Source organism: Schistocerca nitens, chromosome 1 (genome assembly GCF_023898315.1).
Source record: "Schistocerca nitens isolate TAMUIC-IGC-003100 chromosome 1, iqSchNite1.1, whole genome shotgun sequence".
Classification (NCBI taxonomy): domain Eukaryota; kingdom Metazoa; phylum Arthropoda; class Insecta; order Orthoptera; family Acrididae; genus Schistocerca; species Schistocerca nitens.
This window is the reverse complement of record NC_064614.1, coordinates 893,393,705-893,409,095: the sequence shown is the minus strand read 5'-3', so window position 1 is coordinate 893,409,095 and position 15,391 is coordinate 893,393,705. Positions and strand designations below refer to the sequence as shown.

Genomic DNA, 15,391 nt, shown 5'->3' with positions numbered 1-15,391 from the left:
GAAAATTCGTTAACTGTTGAATTGTGTTAACAACATACTTTTTAAAGAGGTACTTATTTGTAAAAAAGGTCCAGAACCTGAAAATTCCTTTTAGCGCACCATGAAAAAATTTTAAGCATGCAAATTTTGTTCATTGTAATTGACTTTTACTGCCAACAATATTTTTAAACAGATATTGATATGTAAGTAAGGTCTTGAATACGACATTTATTGAACTAAGACTTAAATTTTTGGGTTAAGTTTAATTGAAAAATTTGAAGCATGTATGGAATCTTGTAGATGAATTCATAAAAAACTATAAATTTTAATTTTAAAAATATTAAAATATAATCTGAGTATAATACAGTGTTTTCAAGAGGTGGGCATAAAGTACCCCTCCCCTCCCCTGATACTGCAAGGGTTAATAGAAAGCTGGTTTGTATCACATGACCTTTAGTGGGTCCTAGATGACTGATATTATTTCCCAGTACTTCCGGATACGCAATAATACCGAACATGTAGGGGCCAGATCGAAAAGTTGCGCAGTAATATTGAGCACATCAAAAACTTGGGAAATATATTGCGCTGCCTGGAAATACTGTGCCGTATTTGGACAGTATTGACAAAATCCTTGCCAGTATATCGTGTGCAGCAGTCTATGGACATCTCTGTGTTCGCTGTCTGTATGTCGGAAATCGTGTGACTACAGGGAAATGTGCGCTACAGCTACAAAGGGAGATATTAAAAAATGAATATGATGCAAGCCATGAACAAATTACTTACCAGAATACAAACCTATGGTGCACCTATTATTGCAGGACACGTTTCCGTAAGTATGTCACAAATACTTTGAAGTGAAACTGTAGTTGTAAATTCCTAGTCTTCGAAAGAAATGCCAGTAACAAGCCTTCGTGGCGTAATACATGAGCGCTGACGTGATAAAAATACGTCTCTCATTGTTGAGTTTTGCTTTTTGATCATGGGGGCAACCGCCTCCAGTTATGTATCAAATGTTGGACGATCAGCGCCTAGCAGATTATGATATATATTTTTCGTTCAGCCTCATGTCTCTGAATAAGTTCTCGTAAGTCTTTGACACTTCTTAAACCAATTTTTAATTCACATTCCTTTTTTTCTACTTTTCACAGAGCAGAACAACTATCACAACAGCATCGTCGAGATTGTCCAACATTCCGAAACAGAGTAAATACTGAACAATATTACTGCCTTTTTTTGTAGTAGCGTAGGTAGAGCTTCAATAATATTATGTAAAATTAGTGTTCAGCGATATTGGTAGTCTAGGGGTGCTTTTCTGCAGAGCTGACTCCAGGTACTTTCGTGGTCGCATTTAACAGTTACAGTAGAATTGCCTCTTTATTTGTTGCTGACAACAATGGGCCATGTTTATCCGCAGCCAAGGGACAAGTTTTCTCTAGCTTCCTTTTGTCCCGTGATTGCTCGCAGCGGTTTGTTTTGTTGGCCGTCCGAAAAACATTGTATTGTTATGTTTAATTGCTCACCTTATGTTGCCTCCCAGTTCCTTTCATTATTTATGCAAAGCATCAGTGAGAAAGAGGAAAATTCTAGAGAAACCTTTTAACGTATCACGTGCCCATTTTTTTACTTACACAGCATGATTTACAGTATGGGGTATATTAATTGTCACTGAAATGCAGATCCGGATCCACATCGGACGGACGAGGGGTGTGGGGGGAGAGAGCAAACCGGGGGGTGGGGTGGGGGGGGGGGGAGCAAACCGGGGTATCTGCCCCGGGCGGCAATTTCAGGGAGCACCCTAATTCATATTCTTGAGAAAAAAAAAACTTAATTTCAAGAAGCGCCTAGCATCCAACGCACGTTGGTCTACTGATTATTCATACGATTTTGAAACGCATCCCCGATGGTTTTCGAACATTTCTGAACACATTCTAAGTTGATTTCTGAACGAAATCATAAGGTGATTTTTGAATGCGTGCATAGAGCACGTGATGTCTCTGCCAGTTGATTCTCCGCTGCATCAAGAAATAAAAAAACTTTCTCGCAGACAAAAGAGGACGGGGCTAAACGAGCTGAGCCGAATAAACCCGAGAATGGGTGAATGCCAATCGCTGTGGTTTATGTGGTTGACTGGGTGTACCAATGAAGCATTTATATAATGGAACAAATCAGATAATCAATGTTGGTATAATTATTAGCGATATCTATAAATTCAGACTAACAGAGTGGAAATAAACGATTAACACCAACAACACGAAAGAAAGATTACATATCATCTTCTTGACATATCCAAGAAAATGAAATTTTGGCAGGAAATTTTTGCCAGATCGCTACACTACTAAGGGCCAGTTCTACAGTCCTCGTTTAGCAGCCGCTGAAGTTCTGTTCTCGTACGAACACGTAGTAACGCCTAACCGGAGAATAAACGCGGGATGACTGAACGTGTCATTCTGGCAGGGTTAGCGAAGTTAACCGGAGAAAAAGTTTTGACAGGGACAGGTATAGTTACAGAATTAGTGACGACAAGATTGTTTGTTACAACGAGGAAGGAAAAGGAACGGGGACATCACACAAATATCTGGAAGAATATGACGATTCCAAACTTGGATAAAAATTTCTTACTTCTACTACTCTTCGACCTCGTGCTTGAGAAACTGGAGCGTATGAACGAAATGTTTCTTAACATAAAACTTTTTGCTTGAAGTAGGCGTAATAGGCATTTGATATTAGCAATTCGTCAATTATATTCTGTCGTGTCATTTACGTAAATGAGGTAGATAAAAATGACCATTTGTGCCAAAACAGTCTCGATTATTTGGCACGTGTTACAATCGCTGCAGTATTAGAAAGGTCTATTTCGTTTTATCTAGCAGACAGTGACAAAATAGACGTAAAAATATAGAAACCACACCAGTCTTGGGCACTATACGTATTAACATCGTTTACAGTATTAGACAACATTTTGATTTTTCATTTAGCAAAACGTTTGACAGACTATGATGAGTTAATAGATTCTTTCGCAGAAAAGAAAGCACGGGCGTGTTAAGCTGTAACAAGATTAGAGAGAAAAACAATGCTGGGACCTAAGGACTGAAGAAATGCGTACTGTCTTGCTTGTCTGTCACCATTACTGGTTTTATGTTCCCTGTATTTAATTTTCTCACGCAAGAGAGAGGTTACATCAACACACAAAACAGCAGATACTGGGCTGGTGTAAACCAGCAGATCATTCACGAAACACCATTGCTTGATGAAAACGTTGGAGCGTGGTGCGCAGTGTCAGCTTTTAGGATTGCTGGCCCGATCTTCTTTGATACGACCGTAGACACTACAATTTATACGGGCATTTTAATTTTCAATATATTTATCGAGCAGCTGGATGACGTCGAACTTAAAGGAGGCTATTTCCAACAAGAGGGTGCAACGTGTCACACATCTAACGCCTCGATGGAACGTGTAACCAGTTTCTTTGGTGACCGAATGATCTCAAAAAAATTCTTGGCCCCCCGATAACCTGACCTAACTCTCACCCCCACCCCCATTTTCTTGTGGGGGTATCTTAGAAGCCGAGTGTACAAGAATAGACCACGGACAACTGGAGAACTCCGTGCTAACATTAAAGACGTTTGCGAGGATACACGTCACAGCACAGAAGATTGCGGAATACGTCCTGGTATCAGCAGACGCAGATCCGTACGTCCAGATCAGACATAGCTAAATTGCTCCACGTAACCGCATCGTGCATCACTGTTTCCTTGACTTGCAAATTGCTAATGTGCGTTATACAGTGTGTTAAGAATATGACCGCAGATATTTGTACTTCTGACTGAGGACAACTACGAAACAACGTACACTATGCATCACTATGTACTACTTCTGCAGGTTAATAACTGTACCCATACCCGCCAACTTTCAAACGCAGAAATCCAGAAGATCCCAAATCGCAAAAATTTAACGCGTGCATGCGTCGCGAGTTGTTCAAACGTAGCGAGAAAAGGCTACACAGAAGAAGACTATAAATAATGTTAACACACATAATATAGGCTACATTTTAAGATCACTATTTTCGAGCTCTGAAGTTACGTACTTACACAAGTTACTTGCTGATGAATGTTCATTTGTTGTTACTTAACAATGGGAACAGTTCACACGATACACAAAAATGAGCTTTTAATTTCGCTGATCTGACGGGAATCGGTGTTACCATTGCGACAAGGCCGTTGGCCTGAGTTAATGACGAAAGCGCAGCGATATACTGCGAAAAGGCATTATCGATAATATTATCAGTCGACTTTCAGTCGAATTTCAAACACTCCAATCTCAGAATAGCGGCTTTTATCGAAAGTCAAAACTGAAATGCGATGTGAATGCAGAGGGCGGGAACAAGCCCGGGAGTTGAAAATCCGGAGGAAAACGATGTTCATCCCGAAATACAAAATTGTTAAGGCTTTCGTGGCCACTTGTTGACAAACTGCCTATTGGCTTCTGTCTCGGGTTCTTCGGCCGACGTTCATCTAATGATTTTTCTGACGTTTCGCCAGCACGAGTGGCTGGCATTGTCAAAGCTTCACCCTCCATTGCCGGTGGTGAACTGGAGGCGAGCTCGCGGCCGCAGACTATATGTACCTGGCACGCCAACGTCCGAGGGCTTCTCCGCGGTCATTTCCGGTGCGGTTCTCCTCTTGCTACCTGCGACGGTCGTTCGCTGCAGTACGGGAAGCCAGGATCCATTTACCTTAAGGCTTTCCTCTTTCTTGTTGAAACTGTTCGCGTGTTTTTGGATTTCTACAGCTTCTCTGAACAAGCGCGTGTGATAGTGCTTCTCTACAGCCAGAACTTCCGTGTCGGCGAATTCTATTACGTGGTCGGTCTCATTCAGTGCGTGCTCTGCCACGGCCGATTTCTCCACCTGCCCCAACCTGCAATGTCGCTTATGCTCTTTGATCCTGGTGTTAATGGATCGTCCAGTCATCCCGACATAAACTTTTCCGCATGTGCAAGGTATACGGTATATTCCCGACATTGCAAGTGGGTCTCTTTTCTCCTTCGCCGATCTAAGACACTCTTTGATCTTCCTTGTCGGTTTGAAAATCGTCTTTACGCCGTGTTTGCGCAATATACGGCCGATTCTGTCCGTCACTCTGGGAATGTATGGCAGAAAGGCCGTACCCGACATTTCTTTTTCTGGTTCCTTACTTCGCCGAGTGTTTGGCTCTGTTACACTTCTAATGTAATTTGTGGAGTACCCATTGCTCCTCAGAACAGTTTCCAGGTGTTGCATTTCTCGTTTGAGGTGTTGAGGCTCACATATTCGTTCTGCTCTCGTTACGAGCGTACTAATCATGCCTCTTTTCTGGCTCGGGTGGTGGTTTGACAGTTTGTGCAGGTATCGGTCCGTGTGTGTCGGTTTTCGATACACGCTGTGTCCCAGGATTTCGCCGTCCCTTGTGACCAGCACATCTAGAAATGGCAGTTTCTTATCCTTTTCTACTTCCATGGTAAATGTTATGTTGGCATGGAGGCTGTTCAAGTGTCTCAGGAATTCACCGAGCTGTTCTTCACCATGGCTCCACACCACGAAAGTATCATCGACGTACCTGTACCACACCTTAGGTTTGCAAGTCGCCGAGTCCAGTGCCTGTGCTTCGAATTGTTCCATGAAGAAGTTGGCCACCACTGGACTGAGAGGACTACCCATGGCGACGCCTTCCAGCTGTTCGTAGAAATCGCCATTCCACGTGAAATAGCTCGTGGTGAGGCATGCATGGAAGAGCTTTTTGATGTCTTGCGGGAACATGGAACTCATGTGCTCCAGGGCGTCGCTGAGTGGCACTTTCGTAAATAACTAATGTCGGGAATATACCGTATACCTTGCACATGCGGAAAAGTTTATGTCGGAATGACTGGACGATCCATTAACACCAGGATCAAAGAGCATAAGCGACATTGCAGGTTGGGGCAGGTGGAGAAATCGGCCGTGGCAGAGCACGCACTGAATGAGACCGACCACGTAATAGAATTCGCCGACATGGAAGTTCTGGCTGTAGAGAAGCACTATCACACGCGCTTGTTCAGAGAAGCTGTAGAAATCCAAAAACACGCGAACAGTTTCAACAAGAAAGAGGAAAGCCTTAAGGTAAATGGATCCTGGCTTCCCGTACTGCAGCGAACGACCGTCGCAGGTAGCAAGAGGAGAACCGCACCGGAAATGACCGCGGAGAAGCCCTCGGACGTTGGCGCGCCAGGTACATATAGCCTGCGGCCGCGAGCTCGCCTCCAGTTCACCACCGGCAATGGAGGGTGAAGCTTTGAAAATGCCAGCCACTCGTGCTGGCGAAACGTCAGAAAAATCATTAGATGAACGTCGGCCGAAGAACCCGAGACTTCATCCCGAAAACCGAAAAACTACCCCAAGATCTGGAAATCTTGTGGGAATACCGGAAAATTTGGCAGGTTTGTGTATCTATTGCGATTAGTATGTTTTTAGGTTGGTTAGTGCCTCCAAGTATGCGTGGCACAAGCAAGCCACGAATATTTTATTTTCACCTCTTCAGCAGGTCAGATACTGAAGTGTGGATGCATGGGCGCAAAATGGATTGTCTATACTGACAGATGTAGTTATAATAGAGCGAAAAATATCAGATTTTAAATTACGTGGAAACCTGTTAGAAGCAGACAAAAAACAACTCACGCACTGAAGTGGGCACATTTTAAGATACCGATCATTATAAATCTGTACCTGTAGTCCTAACGCCCTGTATAATACATGTAATGCCTTATTTCTAATACTGATGATCATATTTCTCTCTTAATCTGACACACCTATTTTATTTTAAATCCTCTCATTAATGGAGCACTGTAACAATTAATTCCTTTTGAATCCTGATGATTAAGACAACGTTGTTTTTATTATCTATAGCACATCAGAGTATCACGTCATGGTATCAGCGCAAGAAATGTGTGAACTAAGAGCAGCCCTCTACAGGGCATTGCTATGCTCTGCTTCCTTGATTTTATGCTACCTAAAGTTATCTTCCAACAAAAGACGGTTACTATAGTTTATCTCTTTGTGCATACATGGAGTGTCAGACAGGGGATGCATCCTCTATTTATCCACATCCCCGTATGCCTCAATAGATTTCTATTGGTCAGGTAAATTGTTTGGTGAATTAACTTCGGTCTTTTTTATTGTGTTCAACTGACTTATCGCTAGCTATTCTCATAGGCCATCACGCTAACTATTCTCATAGGCCATCACCACACGTTCTCGTCGGTCCCTGTTTTCTTTCCTCTCGGCGGTATTCCTGCAACGTTCTTTGGGTTCTATATTTTCAATGTCTCCCTGTCAGATACTATTCTAACTCGTAATTATGTAGTTTTCTGACTTATTTTGTTCAATCCCTTGTTACGTCATGTAAGACTTTGTCTGTCAACATGCACCTTTCTCCATCTGTTTGTTACATGTGTCCACTGCACAAAATGGTTCAAATGGCTCTGAGCGCTATGGGACTTAACTTCTGAGGTCATCAGCCCCCCAGAACTTAGAACGACTTAAACCTAACTAACCTAAGGACATCACAGACATCCATGCCCGAGGCAGGATTCGAACCTGCGACCGTAACGGTCGCTCGGTTCCAGACTGTAGCGCCTAGAACCGCTCGCCCACACCGACCGGCTGTCCATTGCACAATCCATGATTATATGTTCTGGCGATCCGGGCTGTCACACACAGCCACACACATCACTCTTTCGTGTTTTAATCCATTAACAGGTACGTTGGGTATAGTGCGTGATTGCATGTAAGTTGTACAATCCCCGAAATTGATAGATATCGCCCATTAGTGTATTGAGAAAATTATCACAAGAAAGTGTGAGTTGGAAGAGATTCAATGCCATGGATAGAAACCTATGAGAAAAAGGATCATTCAATCCACAAAGAGACAGCCAAGTTTCTCGAGAAAGAACTGTTCGCCCACTACAACTTTACAGGATAGTATGGGCGAAGGTTCATCAATAAGCACCCAAAAACTCGCCCGTAAAATGTACACTTCGAAGAATACATTGTAGGAAGCACTGATGGAGGCCGGCCGAAGTGGCCGCGCGGTTCTGGCGCTGCAGTCTGGAACCGCGAGACCGCTACGGTCGCAGGTTCGAATCCTGCCTCGGGCATGGATGTGTGTGATGTCGTTAGGTTAGTTAGGTTTAACTAGTTCTAAGTTCTAGGGGACTAATGACCTCAGCAGTTGAGTCCCATAGTGCTCAGAGCCATTTGAACTGATGGAGCATCAATCATAAACAACGTGTAAAAAAAGCGGGGCCGAATGACTAACTTCTGTTCTGCCCAAAGATTTTGTAACGCATGTATTGAGTCTGAACCGTTGATATGAATTTAGGTTATTGCTACACACCGAGGTGACAAAAGTCATGGGAAACCTCCTCATATCGTGTCGTTGGAAGTCCCCTGCAGAAATAAAGCCATGCTGCCTCTGTTGCCATCCATAATTGCGAAACTGTTGCCGGTGCAGGATTTTGTGAACGAACTGGCATCCCGATTATGTCCCATAAATGTTCAATGGGATTCATGTCGTGCGATCTGAGCTCAATGTCCAGAATGTTCTTTCAAACGAAACGCGAATTGTGGCCCAGTAGAGTGTCGGAAGTTCCATGCGGCTTTTCGTGGATAATGCTGTAGTATACAGAGAAGTTGCAACATTAGAAAATTGCAGCGAAATGCAGGAAGATCTGTAGCGGATAGGCACTTGGTGCAGGGAGTGGCAACTGACCCTTAACATAGACAAATGTAATGTATTGCGAATACATAGAAAGAAGGATCATGTATTGTATGATTATGTTGATAGCGGAACACTGGTAGCAGTTACTTCTGTAAAATATCTGGGAGCATGCGCGTGGAACGATTTGAAGTGGAATGATCATATAAAATTAATTGTTGGTAAGGCGGGTGCCAGGTTGAGATTCATTGGGAGAGTCCTTAGAAAATGTAGTCCATCAACAAAGGAGGTGGCTTACAAAACACTCGTTCGACCTGTACTTGAGTATTGTTCATCAGTGTGGGATCCGTACCAGCTCGGGTTGACAGAGGAGATAGAGAAGATCCAAAGAAGAGCGGCGCGTTTCGTCACAGGGTTATTTGGTAAGCGTGATAGCGTTACAGAGATGTTTAGCAAACTCAAGTGGCAGACTCTGCAAGAGAGGCGCTCTGCATCGCGGTGTAACTTGCTGTCCAGGTTTCGAGAGGGTGCGTTTCTGAATGATGTATCGAATATATTGCTTCCACCTACTTATACCTCCCGAGGAGATCACGAATGTAAAATTAGAGAGATTCGAGCGCGCACGGAGGCTTTCCGGCAGTCGTTCTTCCCGAGAACCATACGCGACTGGAACAGGAAAGGGAGGTCATGACAGTGGCACGTAAAGTGCCCTCCGCCACACACCGTTGGGTGGCTTGCGGAGTATGAATGTAGATGTAGATGCAGACGTGACGCACTATCATCCATAAAAATTCCATCGTTGCTGGGAAACATTTAGTTCAGAAATGGCTGCAAATGGTCTCCAAGTAGACGGACTTAATCATTTCCAGTGAATGATCGGTTTAGCTGAACCAGAGAACCCAGTCCACTCCATGTAAACACAGCTCAGCTTTTACCATCTGAAAACGGCAGTCACCTCATCGGGCTACGGTTTTCCAGTCGTCTAGGGTGCAACCGATATGGTCACGAGCCCAGGAAGGCGCTACAGGCGATGTAGCACTTTAGCGAACGCACTCGCGTCGGTCTTTTGTTGCCATAGCCCATTAACGCTAAACTTCGCTGCACGGTCTTAACGGATACATTCGTCATAGTTCCTACATTGATGTCTGCGGTTGTTTCACGCCGTGTTGCATGTCTGCTAGCACTGACAACTCTAAGCAAACGCCGCGACTCTCAGTCGTCATGTGAAGGCCTTGTCCGCGGTGAGAGGTGACACCTGAAATGTGGTATTCTCGGCACACGCTTGACATTGTGGATCTCGGGATATTCAATTCCCTAACGATTTCCGAAAGGTAATGTACCATGCGTCTTGCTCCAACTACCATTCCGCGTTGGAAGCTGTTGATTCTCGCCGTGCGGCCATAATCACGTCGGAAGGATTTCCACATGAATCACCTGAGTACAAATTACAACTCTCAATACACTGGCCATGTATACCCTCCGTACGCGAGATTACCGCCATCTGTATATGTCCATTTCGCAACCCCATGGCTGTCACCTTACTGTAATGTTTGCGTCAGCAAAAATTAAATATTCATATATGGTTATTAGTTCTTAAAGTCAAGGTACTTCCTTATGGTTCCTCTACCATATGCATAATTTCGATGTGAAAGGTTTGAGACACCGTGTGTGTGTCGGTCTGCCTTCGTGCTTCTATGCAGCCAAGTGTCCCCACGCTAAAAAAAAAAAAAAAAAAAAAAAAAAAAAAAAAAAAAAAAAAAAAAAACAGGTACAGTATCTAAAGTCAAATTTATGGGAGAAGTATCTCAGACTTTTGAAATAAAACCTGATGTTAGACAAGGTAACGGTTTATCACCTTTACTGTTTAACTGTGTTCTAGAAAAAATTGTAAGGATCTGGAATTCGGAGCTAAAAAAATCACAAAATTGAACTAATAACTCTGCGAAGGAAAACAAATGGAATTAAGGTAAACTGCTTGGCTTTTGCGGATGATTTTACAATACTTTCAGAAAACCTGACAGACGCAGTTACTCAAATAACCATTCTGGAAAAATTAGCAAACAGAACTGGTCTCAAAATTTCAGCTGAAAAAACTAAATTCAAGACAAATATAAAAAATGCACCAAAATACATAGAAACACAAATACGTAAAATAGAGCGAGTAAATAAATTTAAATATATTGGAGAAACTATACAACAGAATGGACTAGAAAAATCTGCAATAGATGTAAGAATAAACAAAATGGAAAGAGCATATGCTTTGACCAAAAATATGTACAACAAGAAATGTATATCTAGAAAAACAAAACTAAAACACTACACTACAGTGGTACGACCAGAATGTTTATATAGATCTGAATGCCTAACGATGAACTATAAGATGGACAAACTAGAGATACTGGAAAGAAGGATTATTAGAAAAATAATGGGTGCAATGAAAACTGCAGATGGTTGGAAAATAAGAAGTAATGAGGAGATCTACAAATATATAGAGAAAATATCTGAAGTAATGGCCAAACGAAGATTAACCTTTTTTGGACATCTCTACCGAATGGATGGAAATAGACTAACAAAACAAATACTCCTATTTTTCTGGAAGAAGAAATCGACAATAGCATGGATTACAGAAGTAAGAAAATATCTTGAAAGAAACAACATCAAAGAATCAGAAATAGCACAAAGAAACCGTTTTAAAAACAAAATACTAAATTTGGAAGGCTTTCAAAGCAGAAGAAATAAAAAATCGGGAACAACATGGTCAGAAGAAAGGAAGAGACTTCATGGGGAGAAAATGAGGGAATACTGGAAAAATAGGAAACAACAACAAAGGAAGAAGAGGAACTGAAGTTGTTAACGTGATCCTAGATGGTCAATACGATTGTAAAAAAAATCTAAGGCTTATAAGTATTATATCACAATAATTTTTCGTATGTTCGGTCATTTAAAGCTTTTGTAGGGACGTTCTGTGCCTTATGCACTGTCTGCAGGACCTCTGGAGCTTAAATCATTGAGTCAGATTCTGGAGAAACTCGTGGCCGGCCTTCATGGTCCTTTGGAGAAGAAAGAAAGTATGGGGTACGGCAAAAAGGCAGCGTGTCGGCACGTTCCAGGGCCAGCAGAGCGCACATTAGAGCGATGTAACACAGCCGCCGTCGACATTCTTCTTTGTTGGGACAAGGGTTTTACAGTTGGCAGGGTCGCTGATCACTCTAGTAGTCGCGTTGCTCGTTACCACTCGAAAAAGCTCAGCGGAAGTACGTATAACTCATTGCTTTCACAGCTGATCCAAAACCTGTATGATTCGCGTCCACCAATAACACACTTTTTAACCGAACAAGATGATATCTAATTTCTTCGTAGACGTCAGGTGTTTGTGATGAGTGCGCCTATTAAACAGCCTACAATGATAAATAATCCAAGTTCTGTTCAAGAGAAATAAAATTCCACACGATTTCCGGACTCAATGCATTTAGTGCGGAATCATTCAGCAGCGACTAGAAGATTGCGCCGAGAGAAATGTCACAGAGGAGATGAACCACATATTAACTCGCGCAGAATCTTAGCACATATTTTAAGTTCAAACAGAACGATTTACTTCAAAGATAATCGCCATGCCGAAAAAAGTGACTCCATAAAAGAGACGTGGCGCCCCCCAAATATAGTGATAAAAACCCATGCGACGCGTTCATTACGTAGATCGTACTTTTTGACGTTTTAAAAGCTTTATATTCGGCTGCAACAAATCCACTAAAAATATTGATACTTAGCCAATACTTGTAACGGTGCTTATGATTTATTACACACTGGAAGCAGGCCAATAGACACGTAACTTCGTAAACTCCTAAAAGAAACGCTGTTGTTCACTACAGTACCCATTTTTTACTTCTGACGCAGCTACTGGTGTCTGTAATGTTATGGCAACAGCCGTGATTAACTCTGCTTCAGTGGCAGATACAGAAAAACCTCAAGGAGCGGCCGCTAAAGATATCTTGAGCTACCGTTACTTTTACCGCAATAAAAAATAATCAGGTCACATGCAAAATTTAAGAAAGTTTTATTTAAACTGATTATACTCATATAAAAGACAATTCCTACTTATGACATAAAAAAGCTACAATTGTGGTTCTCTTCTTTAAATGGTGAATTCTATGCGCCTATTCAAGATCACTAGAATGGCCGCGACTTTCCTCGTAGGTGTATGTTAGCTATCCGTGTGCCAGACAGAAACGTATAAAATACGATGAGGTGAACGCTCGTGCTACATAGGAAAGTAAAACTGCTCGATAACTCGATTTAGTCGAGTCGACTGACGAAAGAAACGAACGAATAGCGTGCGGGCTGACTGGCGGGGGCGGCGCGGGTGGTAATATGGGCAGCCCCGCAACGGGGAGGGGGCGTGCCCCCCCCCCCATATGTATCCGCCACTGCTCTGCTTGAACAAAGGAAACAAACCAGCAAAAACATTCAGTTGCGAGTAAAAAAATCGAAGGGGTCGTTTTATTAGTATGCTATGCAAATATTTGAGGTAATCTATGAAAGACATTTCTTACAAAATACTTGTACCTTCTATCTGGAATACTGGTTGCTTATACGACACCCGTATCAGATAACCATCTATCGTACCCGCAGAAACAGGAACCTGATATCAACCGTACGCATAACGGGGCGGTCAGAGAAATGATGGACGAATACAAATGGACGAATACAACAATCAAAGAACTAGTTTTTACTGGAGCATCCCAGGATCGTCCTACAGCTCCTGCATACGAAGGATCGTGAACATTCCATTAGATTCATCACAGCTTCGCGAAGGCATACAATACAATGGAAGTACCCTCTGACACCCACATAAGTGTTCTGCAGAGCACTACATTCAAATTTTCTAACCAGTCGGATTTTACTTTTGAGACACGTAGTCATTCATATTGTCACTGGAATCCAATTTTATAATACCCAGATCTCGCTAACCAACAATCTATGCCAGCATTTTTAACGCAGTTAACTACCAGGTTAAGACCTGTGAACAATACAAACCAGAAAGGTTGGTGGAACCAACATGTAATAAAATAAATGAGTTAATCTACCATTGTGTTTCGTAAATCACGGCGAGGGAGGACACACAGTGCGCCATTAATCCCCTTCCCCTTCTTGTCTTCCATTCACGTACGGTACGTGGGAAAAAATGACTGCTGGAATCCCGGTCAGTACTGCGGAATGACAAGATGTTGGAGCTTTCATACTACTGTCCTTCCCGCCAAGAACACTTAGTAGTAATAATATTTGTTAGTGATTTGATTTGTTTTATAATGTAATAGAAAGCATAATCTTAGTACTCGTCTGTTTCGAATCGAGTCTGCGAGCGACGTTATCTCGACAGCAGAATCGTCGCTGCAGCAGTCTATGCGCTAGTGACTAAATCGGCCACCGTAACAGCTTACACAACAGCCACCGGTCACAAGAATGTCCCGCTGTTCAGTGTTGGAGACGGCTGACTCCATTTCAGATAACTGTCTATGAATATCATATAGTATGTCACGTTGGGATCCTTCGCTTCTTGATTGGTCAGGAATACATGCACTGATATTACGTTTATATTATGGGGTGTCCCAGAAGTGTTGCGATATAAACTTCGAGGGGTTGTAGAGGGTGTGGTCGTGCGGTAGCGTTCTCGCTTCCCGCGCCCGGGGTTCGATTCCCGGCGGGGTCAGGGATTTTCTCTGCCTCGTGATGACTGGGTGTTGTGTGATGTCATTAGGTTAGTTAGGTTTAAGTAGTTCTAAGTTCTAGGGGACTGATGACCATAGATGTTAAGTCCCATAGTGCTGAGAGCCATTTGAACCTTTTTTTTTTTTTTTGTAGAACGTGTCTTGAGGAACAAATCGAGGATAGGAATCCGTGAGCGGAAGCGGAAACATCTTCCAGCGACACTACAGAGCGTCGAAGTTACAGGTGTGCCAGCGACTGCCACTAGGAGGCGCATTCGGTAGTAAACGTGATTTTGTACCTTGACGGACCGTAGACGAAACGTCTCGGCAATGTTGTTTGCTATTCACTGATCACCAATGATTGCCATCATCGCCAGTGGAGAAGACTGAACTAGCTGCTCTCTTGCCTCGGTGGACGACGGTTTCAGATACTGGTTTCCATCCGCATTTTATTTTTCTCCTGGAACCCTCTAAAATCTCCAGTTTTTTTTCGGTTCCAGGAAGAAAATAAACTGGACGTGGAGACCTGTGTCCGAAACCGACATGTGCCGAGGCATTCATTCGAGCCAAGACAGACTGGCGACCGTGGCGATCACTGAATAACGAACAACATTGTGACACGTTCCGCCTGCGGTCCGTCAGAGTCACGTTTGCTACCGAAGGGGTGGCCTAGTAGCAGGAGCCGGCTCCTGTTACTTCGACGTTCTGTGAAGTCGTTGGATCAAGTTTCTGAACAAGAGTACCTATCCTAGATTTTTTCCTCAATACACCATCTACAACTCCCATCTTAAAGGCCAAAAAGTATTTTTTTTTTCAGTAGAAAAATGAAAAACAAGTACACAGGGGAACATTAACCAGCATGATTGCCTGTCTTGTAACTTTCTTCATTACTAAGGTACAAACAGCAATACATCTTTAAAAAAAAACAAAAAAAACCTTTATCTTACACATTCAGTAGTCCACTTCCTCTCCTTGAGGCCG

General features: G+C 42.8%; 1 protein-coding gene across 4 annotated transcripts in view; it reads right to left on the bottom strand.

Moving 5' to 3' along the window:
* The window catches only part of LOC126192013 (unconventional myosin IC), a 431,394-nt gene that overhangs the window by 88,996 nt on the left and 327,007 nt on the right, over window positions 1-15,391 (bottom strand). The window lies entirely within an intron of this gene.